This window comes from Ursus americanus, chromosome 9 (genome assembly GCF_024610735.1).
Source record: "Ursus americanus isolate L20-20 chromosome 9, mUrsAme1.1.p, whole genome shotgun sequence".
Lineage (NCBI taxonomy): Eukaryota > Metazoa > Chordata > Mammalia > Carnivora > Ursidae > Ursus > Ursus americanus.
In genome coordinates, this window is record NC_142135.1 from 67,631,045 (window position 1) to 67,645,536 (window position 14,492).

Consider the following 14,492-nt stretch of genomic DNA (forward strand, 5'->3'; position numbering starts at 1 on the left):
GAGAAGGGGGGCAAGGAAAAAGAGGAGAATCTCACATGTTTTGTTTATTTTGTTTTATCTGGTCTTACATCAGACTAGAGGTCTCTTATTTATAAAACCTATAATGTGAGCCCCTCTGCCATTTCCAGGCCCACAATTTCCCTTCCTCCAAAACTATAGAAGAATGAACACTGAATACATTATGTACTTGGCACGTATAAAGGTATGGAACTTTATGTAAGACATTTGAACAGTAAGAGAAGCTGAATTGACATGATGTTATCTTAAGGAGAAGAAATGGGGAAAGTTGCTTTGCATAATATCTATGAATTGGAGATGTGGCTAAAAGGGTCCAGAAGACAAGATCAATCATCTCAACACATATAGGGAAAATTCCTGCCAGCTCAGAAGTCAAGAAGACAAGCTCATGGAAAATTAGCCTCCTACACAGAAAACTTTCTCTGATACTCCCTGTCATGTGATAACATGTCTATGAAAGGGGAGAGGATTGGGTTACCTGGCCAGAAAAGATATGATAAAGGGCTATGAGGGGAGCAGAGGTAGTGAAGAATAATGAACTTATTAACTGAATAAATGAAAGGGTATTTTGGGGGGGGAGGGAAGAGGAGTGACCAGTTGATTTCCACATCCATGAAAAATCAAACCAAAGAAGGCAAACTTCTATTAAGCTGAGACGAACTTAGAAAAGTAAGCACGGTCCTCTCTAGAGAGATATAACACTTGGGATTGATGTTAGAAGGTTGCAGACTTGAAGTAATTCACATTGTGGATCTTCTCCTGAAACAAATTTATTCAAGTGAAATCTGGATAAAATGAACAGTAATCAAAATAATTAAAATTTGGGAGAAGGGTGTAATGTAGGGAAAGATCTCTCTTGGCAATGTTGAGGGGTATTTCCAGGCAGATGACGTGCAGCCAAACTTCATATTTTGTATACTAATTTTGCTGTGTTACCTCCTGTCTCAGTCACCATGTAACAGGAAAGGAGAGAAGATCCAGGTCTGAATCCATTTACTAAGGATGACTCTGCTTTGAGGAAGTGTGTAAAGCCATGAATAGACTTCACAGGGTTAATCAGGTGTCCTTTAGTAAAGCTTGCAAAAGTAAGGAGACACCACTAGTTCTCAAGAGTTCCTGATTCCCCCTTTTGGGAGAGAAAAGTTTGCCAGCTTTACGCTCCATGATTCTAAAAGGATGTGCCCCTCTATAACATGTCTATAAAAGTGTATGATGACACTCCAATGGAAAATGTTTTCTGTTCACCTTTAAATCCATTATAAAAAGGAGAAAGTTCTGTTACTGAAAATAGGAAAAAAGTAAAATAGCCCTTAATAGAGAAACGAATAAAAGGAGAAGCCAGGATAGTAGCACTGTACAAAAATTAATAAGCCCATCATAATATTTCATCAGAGAAAGGCACTGCCTCTGAGACAGATGCCTGTAAATCTCACTGAAGCAGCATTGGTTTGAAATTTCCCCAACCTCAGGAAATTGTATTCAGCACAGGAAGACAGCAGCATTGGAGACACTGGATTCCTGGCCTGAGTTTCTGGTTTGAAGCAGCCAGAACTGGCAACATGTACACCTTAAAAAATTATCTGGGATGAACCATTGTTTGCAAACAGATAAGGGAATATTAGGAATCTTGTTTCTTTGGGACTTGAGAGGTCTTGTTTACTGTGAACGTCAACAATCTAAGGACGGTACATAAATGAGCAAATTTTCTTCTTCTCTAAAATCCATTTCACCAGATACTTTCACTAGTTTTCTTAGTTTGAGTTCAAAAGTGAGTGAATTTTAGAGACAAATCAAATGATGCCAATGTTTATGTAATTAATGGCAGTAAGTAACTTTTGAGAAAAATGCAACTATTCCTCATTCCAGAAGAGTATTTGGTGTGAATTTTTCCTCAAAATTTCTTTCAGAAGCTACTTGTTCATGACTATTTTTTATTTTTGACAAAATTAGTGAGCCAATTTAGACCAAACGTGCTTTACTGACTCTTTTTCTTTTTAAGAAAACAGTCTAAATGTACAAGAGTGATTTTTAAATGAGGCTTTTCTGTGCTCTGGTTTAAACTTGATTTTGACATGTGACCTGACACCATTCTCATATGATAACAGGATCCATCTCATTTTTAATTAAGATGTTCATTTTATGACAAATAATTTGCAAAAAAACCCCCCATCCACCCAATATTTTGCTGCTCAGTAATAATTGAATAAATGGGTATTCATTGAAAGATTTTTATTTATGACAGGCTCAGGTACTTATTTTCTGTTGTTTCTTAGCTTTTATAAAACAGATGACCCTGGATAAATTAAAGAGGTGCTATGACTTGGGTTTGGACCTTCAAGATATTTGAAAGATGTTTCAACTTCCCTTCAGCTAAGATAGAAAATGATGGCACTCTAAAAGCAGAGCTTGGCAGAACATAGTTACATAAAATGCTTTTTCAATTTTTGCACTCTATTACCCTTTACTATTATGGGAAAATGGTGTTATCGCCTGATTACTGAGAAAGCACACAAAAATCTCGCCTTCCAAATCCGAGTCAGTCCTTGACTAGTGATGAACAAAGACAGGCCATCTGCTCTGAATATCATTACTACTTTGGCCTTTTGGGCAAGGGATCTATCTTCTCTGCTTCAAGAAAGGTTTAAGATTGGAAAATTGAAATAAGTAGACAGGAAGAGACATTTGAACAAATAGCACTTTCCAGTGAGAGCCACATTTGTTAGGTTATCATCACCAACATTTTAATTTTTACTCTGGCCACAGAGTTAATCTTTGGGGTCTTCATTTTACAAAACATTTCACTAAAAACTTAATTCCAGAGTTTCTGTAATAAACGCTTAGGAAGGAAAAATTGGTGTGTGGGTGAATATGAGTCATCAGTCACCCCCACCCTGCTTCCTGGTGATTCTCCATTGGAAAACCAGAAACACGGATTGAGTTTACATATCTCTTTTACCGGAATAACACCGTAACCCAGGCCATGTTAATTTCCTGAACTAAACAGCCCCTAATCTGCTGAAAGGCAGCTGGCTAACTGCTGGTGTCTGGCAAGTGCCCCATCTGTCCCCCTGCCCTGGGTCTCTCTCTGTCCTGGCTTCACTTTCCTTTTCTCTCAAGCAGGCGTCTCTTTGTTTTCAAGGGTGTCGTCCACCTGAACTTTCCTTCCTGTACCTGAAAACTTGGGTTCTTTTGCTCGACCCTGCGGACCTCGGGCTTTGTCTAAGTGACAAGACACAGTTGTGTTGACTGTAGTTACGGCGCTGGTGATGGTGGAGATCATGACGGTGATGGTGGAGAGATGGGGGTGCTGATGGTGTAAGGGAGCTCAGGCTGAGCGGGCGCCGGGAGGAGGAGGATGGACCGCGAAGGCGTGGAAAGTGGGGTGCGGAAGGGATGGAGTGCGGAGGGATTGCAGATGGGAGCTGTCCACGCACCGAAGTGCTGAAACGCCGCAGCCATGGCATCGCAAGAGCTGGGGGGAAAGGCGGGGAGGCGCTGCAAATACAGAAGGGAGAAAAAAGGCAACAAATACCTTCACACAGCCGCTCAGCCTTGCTTTAGGAATGTGTTTCTGCAGGTGTCCTCGCTGCTGAGCTGAGTGGGTGAGATCCCCTATTCTGGCAGGTTCGGGCTCAGATTTCTCTAGAAAGCTGTGAATGAGAGCCCCGGCTCCACGGGGCTGTGATTTTGGTAGGAGGCGTGTGCGCCGGAGACTCTGTCCTTCTATACCAAGCCTGGCTTTCCCCTGGGTCCTAAATGCCTCCGCACCGCTGCTTTTCCCCGAGTCCATCAAGACAATACCAAGAATTGTCGTAATTTTGTAACATCTGGGACAAAAAGTACCGGAACCGTCACTCCCCACCCCCACCAACTACCACCAATCTTAAAAACAGAATCTTTTAAACAGATTAATGCAACCTCTGAAACAGACCCGTGTGTGTGTGTGTGTGTGTGTGTGTGTGTGTAAATTTGATAAATGAGAAAGAAAGTATCACAGAACTATGGGGAAAAGCACGGATTTTATTTTATTAACAAATGGTAGTGAGAAAATGAACAATTTGAAAAAGGCCCAAATTAAGTCTCATGGCACCAAAATTAACTACACAGAGACTAAAGAGCTAAATAAAAAAGTAAAATTATTTTAAAAAATCAACTAGAAAAACGAAAGAAATATTTTACTGATAAAGAAGCTTTTTTAAGCACGAGAGGAATAGAAGCAATCACCCCCCCCCAAAAAAGATCAGTAAGATCGGGTGCATAAAAATACTTTCAAATACAAAAATATCATAAAAGGGTTCATACAAATGACCATTTGGAAAAATTGCAAGAAATATATGTTTCATATGGACAATATCTCATATCAAAAGAAAAACTCTAATGGCTTAAAAGGAAACAAGAGAAAGAGCAAACGACAAAGAATTCACTAAGGAAAGGTGAATGCGTAATAAACATATTTTTAAAAACCAACCTCACCAGTAAACAGATATATATACAACTTAAAATTAGCACCCAGGTGCAGTTTTGGCTGAGGTTTTAAGTCTACTTAATGTCTTATATTGTTGCAATAGTAACAATACTACAGTAACAGTAAGAAAATTAACCTTTTTTATAGGTCTATTTTGTAACATACATCGAGTATCATAAATACACATGCATATAGACTAAATAATTCCACTGTATGCACCTTCTGCTGAGGTTATAATCAGATATGTAGATAAAGATTTATGTACATTAATTTATAAATAAAGTTTGTCGAACTAATAAAAGCATTAAAATTGTATATAGCCTGTAATATTTGCAGCTATTAAAAACATATTTTTGAAAACTATTAATAACAAACAAAAATGCCCAGAAAATGGTAAAGAAAGGCAAGATACCCAAAACAGTACTCTCCTCCCGCCCCAAATCAAGTTGGTAAGCTCATAGGATAGCATGATGAGATTATAGGTAAATTTGCTTTCTATCAAGTTGAACAATTTGAATTTCTTCCTTGTGTTTATCTTTAGTTTCCATATTTAATAAAAGAAGAAAACTTATGAAATATTTTAAAGCAATCTTTTTATCGTATGTATCACGGAGAGTTTAAACTTAACAGAATTGTTCCAACCATGATGTAGCATTATGTATTTATTTACATATGTGTTTACTGTCTCTCTCTTCAATAGAAAGTTAACACCACGTGGTAGAAATTTTTCTGTTTTGTTCACTGCTGTTCTCAAACATCTAGAAGTGTGCTTGGAACATCATAGAAGTCAGTAAATATTTGTTGAATAGAAGAATAATGCTGAATGAATGAATGAATGAATGAATGAATGAATGAATGATATAAGCCTCCCACAAATACGTGTATTTTAAAATATTTTATAAAGTTATGAATTTCATATAGAAACATATCCAAAAAGGCATAGCCCCCCCCAAATGATCTGAAGTTGCTGCTGAGTTTGATCACAGATAAATAAGCTCAGTTAAAGGGGCATCTTCTAAGATATACCTAACCATGGACATGACTTGCAAAGTGGCATGAAAAGTGAATTTTTCAAAAGAAAAATTTTCTCTAATTTCCACTCTAATACTCTTCATCTTTTTAAAAACTTTGTGATCTCTGAGATGTTAATGTTAATTATTCTGTTCTTCTTCCTCCCTTTCTCCTTTCTATAACCATTCACAGAAATGTAAACCAAGACCAAGACCTAGGTGTTTCATAAGCCTATGATTAAAAATCCCTTTTCAAAGTTTAAAATGAATTTGGATACCTTTGTTCAGCTGATATTCCCTTCCAGTTTTTCTTCGCTGTCAGCTGTGATTTTTGAATGACATCAGCAATAACCTCACCAATTTTATTTATATTTTCTAAGAGGTAAAGTGAAAAAAAATCACACACACGGGTGTATATATGTGTCTGTGTATATATGCTCTCTTTCTTGAGAAATCTTTTTTTAAAAAGATATATTTATTTGAGAGAGAGAGAGAGCAGGGGGGAGGGGCATAAGGAGAAGTAGAGAGAGTCTTAAGCAGACTCCATGCTCAGTGCAGAGCCTGAGGTGGGGCTCAATCTCACGGCCCAGAGATCAGGACCAGAGCCAAAACCAAGAGTCAGATGCTTAACCAACTGAGCCCCCCAGATGTCCCTTGAGAAATCTCTGTAAAGGAAAGCTATCCCCACTGATATGAGACTGAGACTTAAACCCAGAATGCTCCTGCTTGATCATGTGATATACTCTACATAGGCAGAGTAACTGTAAAAGCTACTGGCTGCCAGAATATAGTCTTATATTCCAAAGGTTTTAAAAACAATTGTAAGTTGTACCTGTAGTGATCACAGTGAAAAAAAATCGCCACTTTTATTGGTGATTAGAACAGATATGCTTGACATATTAAAAGGTCTGCCTCTTCCCAAAGTGCCAGTGAAAGTGTATCACTTCCCTTTACTTTCATGAGTATTACCCTTGTGTTGTTTGTAGTAGGACTTACCTTTCCAGACCATTTAAAACTCTGTAAGAACAACTGTCCTTTATGGAGTGCATGTGTCTTTACTACACTGAATCTGTCTTTTTATTTCCTGGTACCAGATTGTCTCTGCTCAAAGCTTCTACCTGCTAACTACAAATCAGAGGTTTCTATCATGGGTTTCTTTTCCTTACACACTCTGATGGACATTGTGCCAGTATTTTGCACACTCTACTCCAACTCTATCCCAGCTCCTCACATGACTGCTGTCTATGTATTTGTTTGCTGGATTTCTCCATGCACCCCTTGGTGTATAAGCAGCCAATGCCAAGGGTGAATGTGTGGCCTGTTCACAAGCGTCTTTCATGCTGCCTGACCTTGTGCCTGATATTCCCAAATCAGTTACTCATTTCTGTACTACCCTGAAGAACCTTGTTGCCATTAGATTGGCTGTGGTCTAGGTTTGAATGAGGGTAGAAAGTTCATTGTGTGTGGGCTAGTGACAGATGAAATCTCTGTCTAGGTCTGCCTAGTGGGTGCACTGAAGTTGAGACCCATGCAGAATGGGGTAATTAATACTCAGAGAAATCTTGATATTTATAACAAAGCTGTTAGATGATATCATAATGGCAAAACAACACATTTCTAAACCACTGCCTTGCCTTGCTGTTTAAGGACTGAAAAATGTATGAGGAGTAAGGTCAAACTGCAAAACAAAGAATATTTTAGCTATTCTTTTTGCTCTCCCTGAAGTTTTGTGATGCACATCTCAATGTATGATCATAAAAGATTGTCACTGATATTTCTATTATTTAATGTGCAGGCCCATTTTGAAGTTTTGGAGTTTGTATTAGTCAGGATAGGTTAAGTAATGCTGAAAGAACAAAGCAACTCTGCAGCCCCAAGTGGCTTCTCCCAAAAATGGTTTCTTTCTTGTTTATACATATTGGGGTATTGCTGGGAAAGTGGGGCTCTCTTCCACCTAGTTATCCAGGGTCCAGGGAATGAATTGCCACAGCAGGGAAGTATCATGCATGGAGAACTGGGGGCTGCTCTTACACTTCAGCCTGGAAGTAACACTCATCATTTCTGCTCATGGCCCATTGAACAGAACAAGACACAGAGCCCTGCCAAATGCAAGGGGGCTGGGAAATATGGGCAAGCACGGGACTATTTGGTGAGTAGTCAATATTTCTGCATCAGCTTACCCTTGTGGTTCCTAAAAATCTCTTAGTTTCCTTCTTAACACTCAATCCACCTCCAAAGAGTCCTTTAGTCACTTCATCCAGTTCCAAGATCTAGAGCTCTAGGTTTTATGCAATTGTTTTATATCTACTACACATCTGGATGTGATCCCTTGCTCTGGAGATGTATAAACAAAAATAAAAATTATTTGCAATGCCCTCCCCCTCCCCCACCAACACACATAATAGACAATAGTAAAAGAGAGACTGGGTAACACAATAAATGTTCTCATTCAGAAAGAGAAGGGTGGGAAGATATCTGGCAGTCACTGAGCCCAGCAATTCTGAAATCATACCGGACAGATGTGGCAAGGATGTCCTACACTGGTGCCAAAGAGTTTTTTTTTATTAGGGCCTTACTCTGGTCTCTGGGAAAGCTTCCTATTCCTTTGTTCTCCACGACCTCTGGCACCAAAGTTTGAGAGGTTTCTGTGCTGGTTTTCTTTTCTTTTTTTTTTTTTTTTCCATTATACTCATTGGCCCCATCCAAAATGGGATTACAGAATATGCCCTCAGTTTAAATTGAGTTTCTAATTAAGGCTCAATTTCTGTTTTATTTGGGTTTCAGCAAACATCCAGTTCTTTAAGTAGCAACATGCACTCAAAAAACCACACAACCACATAATTAAACATTTATAAATTCTAGCATTTATTTCCTCAAAAGGCTAAATGGGTAAGCAAGCATTAACATGTGGGAAAGTGATGTACACACTAAATCTCTGAATTGGTCAGACTTTCTCTGTCTTGACCACTACCAGACGTTTTCTGCTCATTGATGTTTCAATATTTCTTGGAGCAATTCAGGAAGCCAAAGTCATGGGTTGCTCCAAAAGAAGTTGATCCTGCAATAGGTTGTAAGTTTCTTCCAGATGGAACCTGGATGGCATTGATAGAGCTTACATTCTAATTGGTTCAAAGTGACAGCATTCAGAGTTACATCATTAAGCTGAAATGTCCCCAGATTGCCATATTCTAACCTATCCTGAGCAATGCGGCCATATGCTTATCAAAGTAGTATTTCCTTTGGAGTGACATAATGTTTAAGGTCAAATTAAGTTCACATCTAGCCAATTTCCCACGTAAAGCAGTTGCAAGCAAGTAATTTCAAATGGGATGAGGCATCCTTTACAATATTTTGAAACATACATACCTCAACTTCTTTAGAGGATGCAGTTTTTCAACCAACTCCCTTCCCATAGGAGAGTGGGGGACAAATGATTATTTCAATTCTCTGAGGTCCACAAGCTTTTTTACTGCAAGTTCATAGTTTCCATGGAAGTATAATTCTCTGAAGACTAGAGGTGCATTGTCTGTCTGATTTCATCAGTCCTATGTTCCAGTATATACACCATGGTTCTTTGGAGACATATATCTCAGATCTGCTGTATTTATTTGCTTTTTCAGCCCCAAACCTCTCAATGTATTTGAGCCTCTCTGGAGTAGTAAGTGATAAAGCCAAATCCTGTATCTGATCTTTTCCTTGAGAAATTCTAAATCATTGAGAGCTTTTAAGTAAGCATGAAGGTCACATCTTAAATCAGATTCTTGCTAAAAAAAAAAATTTGCTTTTAATGGACTTTTCCCAAATGTTTTCTTAATTTTATCTTTTTCTTGGGAAGCACAAATTAATTGGTTTTTCCAGCATGGCAAGTTGTTGGATTTCTGGAAGTTTCTACTTTTTAAATTTCTACTTATAAAATCAGCCACTTCTTATTTTACTATGTTGCAAAGTACAGCAAATAATAACCAAGGCATTACTAACACTTCGTTTTTCACCTTCTCCTAGGACTGTGAGTTCTTTAAGCATACAATCTTACCCTTAAGTTACTGCAGGTGACAGTTGTACCAAATGGTTTCCCACTGCATAATACGGACCATTATCTTTCCTACCTTCAATATCAGCCTCTTAACCATGTGTCACCAACCCTTAAATCAACACTACACAATTTATTCTTTAATACAGCACTCTACTTCCAGGATGTGATGGTGATAACAAATAAACCCAAAGATCTCAGAGACTTAATACAATAAAGTTTTATTTCTCATGCTGGAGGTTTAGTGCTGGTTGGCAGAGAGATGGGGATTAGGGGAGATGGAAGAATTCTGCTCCACAAAGTTAGGCTCTGGAAAGTTCCATCACTTGGAAATTCACCATGATAGGGGGGAATAGATACATGAGAACTCACACTTACTCTTATTGCTGGCACCTGGACGTGACATATATCATTTCTACTCATACACCATGGACCAGGATAAAACCTTTGGTCTTAATTGACTACACAGAGCTGGTAACAGTGAGCAGAGTGTTTGATGTGCAGTTGAATTTATAAGGGAAAAGAAAACTTAATCTCATTTCCATACTTGAAAGACTAAACATAAGCAAGTAACAATGCATCATCAGGTACTGATACTCAACCCAGAGAATTACTGAGCAGGACCGAACAGCAGGAAGTGCACAAGGTTGGGAACTCTTGACAGAAAGGAGTAAAGTAATTCAACTTGTAATGGATGTCTGTTATATTTCAAACAAGGAAGCATAACCACTGCTATCAGAATTACTATTTCTATGACTTGAAAACAAAAGAGCTCAGTAATCAACATCCACATGATTAAAGAAAGAGCATGGGACTTGGAAATAGAAGTTTGGTTTAAGTCTCTGCCTCTTACTAGCTGTGGGATCTCAGGTGAGTTACTATAGTAAACACATGTGTTCTGTCTGGCCAATGGTCCTTTGTAGGACCTCCTTTTCCTGTTATCAAATAGTTCTGTCCAGACCATGTTGTGGGAGAGCCCTTGACCCTGGTCAGTCACCACTGCAGAGCGTTACTGTGGGTAAAGTAGGAAGGAGTGAAGCCAATGAGAGTTTGGAGACATATGGAGATTGAGTCTTACAGGTGCCATTTCTTGTCTCAAGGTCTTGGTTCCTACATCTCTTCCTTCAATTATCTAAGCCACATGAACCAGCCCATCAAGCTAATTTGAATTAGGTTTTCATCATTACTATTAAATAGTTTTGTTTAATTCTGCTGACTTCTCTAAAATAGTTTGAGGACACCTTACTCCTCAGACCCTAATTTTCCTGTAAGACCTAGTCCTATAAGGAAAGTCTACCTCCCAGAAAATAGGACATCTTGGGAGATGGAGACCCAACCTTGGGAGAAGGAAACGAGAAGTAGTGAGTTTGACTGGCATTACCCATACTAGGATGTGCCTATGAGACTTCTTACCATTGAACCAGATTACTTTGGAGAATCCTAATCTTTTCCACATGAATCTCCCCTTTCTTAGGGCAAAAAGAGACAGTTAAGTACTAAAAACCAAACATTTTAATTCCCCAAAAGCCTTTCCAAAATGTAGATTTTGTAGAATTTATATTTTGGGGAGGGGTTATTCATTATGTCATAATAACTATACTACTGTCTTTCAGATTGGAAAGAACAGATCTGTCATTTACTCTATCAAATGGGAGCTTATTATAAATATACACAGTTTGTAATAATAACAGTAGTAGCTAAAATTTATGAAGCTTTTACTATGTGTACACAATATAGCAAAAACTTTACAAGCAATATGTCATTGAATCCTCATAGCAATCCCATGAAGGAAGTGCATTTATTGCCCCCATTCTACTAGGGAAACTGAGTCATAAAGTGGTTAAGTACATGCCTGAATTATTTGGGTGACTGGGAGCATAACGCATGTCTGTTCCCAAGGTCGGTGCTCTTTTTTTTTTTTTTAAGATTTTTTATTTATTTATTTGACAGAGATGGAGACAGCCAGCGAGAGAGGGAACACAAGCAGGGGGAGTGGGAGAGGAAGAAGCAGACTCATAGCGGAGGAGCCTGATGTGGGGCTCGATCCCACAACGCCGGGATCACACCCTGAACTGAAGGCAGAAGCTTAACCGCTGTGCCGCCCAGGCGCCCCTCAAGGTCGGTGCTCTTAATCACTACTTTACTGCACTATATGAGTCCCAGAAGAATTGGATAATCAGTCCTCCAGAGGAACTAAAAGGTGTCATATTTCAATGCCGCTCCTTGGTCCTATAATCAGGCTTTCTCTTGGCTTCTCCCTCTACTTCCCCTGCTTCGACAGCTGCTTCTTTCTTCTACTTTCTACTTCATCACTTCTGCTACCCATGCCTTATGCCTACTGCCACCGCTCTGTGTCTTTCCTCACTTGACTTACTGAGATTCTCTCTGTGTGTTGCATTCCAATTTTCTTAGAACCACAATATGACTGGTTCACTTAGTCATTGTCAAGTGAAGAGTGTCATTTCAAGGTAAAATGGCTGTCCCATTGCTAGTAACCTTTTGCTCAGGATAAGCTTTGTTCTAATTGGCTATGGCCAGGGTGATGATGGGATGACAAAGCTTTAACTGAACAAAGAAAGTATGGCAGAAGCACAGAAAGGGATGGACTGGTAAATGGGAAGATGTTCTCCATATTAGTCTGCTAAGGCTAATAACACAGTAGCACAGAATGGACGGATTAAACAACAGAAATTTCTTTTCCCACAGTTCTAGAGGTTAGAGCCCAAGATCAAGATGCTAGCAGTGTTGGTTCCTGGTGAGACCTTTCTCCCTAGCTTGCCGACAGTTCCTCATCACGGTGTCCTCACATGGCTTTCTCTCTGTCCATGCACACTCCTGGTGTCTCTGTCTCTTCTTATAAGAACACCAGTCCTTGGATTAGGGCTCCATCTCAGCCTTAATTATCTCCTTATAGGTTTTATCTCCAAATACAGCCACAAATTCATTTACTTCAACAAATGAATTGGGGGCGGGCAGGGACACAATTCAATTGGTAATACCCCTAAACTTCTTTCCTTACACTCTGGGTCATGAATAGCCCTGAAATTGTCCTCCTCATTGTCACACTGTTCAAAAATTAATGTAGAATTTCAGCATACCTCATTTCAAGACTGAAGAAAAATTTACATTTCTTCAGTGTTTCCTGGAAGTTTTTGTAATGAAACTGTTGATTCTGCTCAAGAGAATGAAACTGCAGAATCGATGGAGAAATCCAAGTCTCTGGGTATAGTTTTGGGAGTCTTTATAATTATCTCTAAGACTGCAAAGGACACGCATTTCTCAAGTGAGGTTTCATGTCATTTAAAGGAGAAGACAATAAAATCCGCATGCGCTCATTAACAAGTAAATAACTGCTTATAAGGGCTAATGTATTTTAAAGTATATGACAAAATATACTCCAGAACTTTAATTTATGTTTTGAGCTGTTTTATTTGTAAATGGGGATTCTTTGCCATTAATATAGCAGAGTCCCAGGGAAATTCATATTTCGTTTCTTTTAAAAAATAAATTTACTTTAAAATATATGATATTTATTGGGGCACCTGGGTGGCTCGGTTGGGCTTTCAACCCTTGATTTTGGTGCAGGTCATGATCTCAGGGCCCTGGGATGAAACCCAGAGATGGGCTCTGTGCTCAGCAAGGATTCTGCTTGAGATTCTCTCCCTCTCCCTCTGCCCCTCACTTTGTGCTTGCATGCACACATGTGCTCTGTCTCAAATAAATAAATAAATCTTTACAAATAGAACAAAAGAAGCGATATTTATTAATGCAGATATTTAATAATCTTTCAATGTTCATTTAGTTTTCCTTTCTATTTCAATATAAAACAATATTTTAATATAAGACTCACGATAAAATAGCTGTTAAGTACCAAATGTCAACAGTATGATTTTAAGAATTGAACTCCTCAGAAACTGGCCATCATTTTGAATTCCAAAGGAAAAATTTCAATACAAGGGATAAACTTCAGCAAATGTGTATTTAATTAGGTTCTTTATTTAACATATTTAAACATCCATTTAATTTAAAAATTAATCCTTTTGCCCCATACTTTGAATAATATGATTAATAATGTGTTCACAAAATATTTAAGTAGGCTGAGTTTTTATCTTATTTAAAATAAGATGTTTAAGGAGTTAAGATGGCGGAGGAGTAGGAGACACCGTTTTCAGCCGGTCCCCCGAGTCGAGCTGGATAGGTACCAGACCAGCCTAAACAACCACAGAACCAGCCTGAGACGCAGGAAGACGCATCTGGATCTCTACAAATGAACATCTCCAGCTCTGAGTATTGAGGTACGAAGCGGGGAGCCATGAAACTGTGCACAGATATCGGAAGATAAACGGAAGGGGGAGGGAGCCGCCGTGTTCGGGTGCCGGGAAGCGGTAGCCACTTGCACGGGAGAGCGGGCAGGGCTCGAGGACGGCACCCGCAAAACAGCAGACTGAGACTGTGAGCCGGGGGCGCGCGCCACCAGGTATCTCGCGGAACACCGGAATCCCGGTGCGCTCACTGGATCCAGACTGAGACCAGGAGATCCGGGAGCGCGCGCGGGGCGGCTGGCGGCATTAGAAACACAAAGGACAGAGACGCGCCGGCCCTGGAAGTGAGGGCTGGGACGCCGGGTGTGGGGCGCACATACCGGGACGCTGCAGGGTTGAGCAGCACCAACAGAAACAGAGTTAAAGTGGCCAGAACATTAGTAGAGAACGGGCCACAATCCTTCTGTTCCGTGACAGAGGCTGAAATTCGGCCGCTGCTGCTCTGACTCTCAGAAGAGGCACAGCAAACCGCCAGGGGAAGCCGCCAGAGAACAAAAGCCTGGAAATACCGGCTCAGAGAGTGCCCATCCCCATCACCCCTCGCAGGAGACGCGGAGACTCTACCCAAACAGGGTTGCCTGAGTATCGGCGCGGCAGGCCCCTCCCCCAGAAGGCAGGCTGAAAAATCAAGAAGCCCACAACCCGGG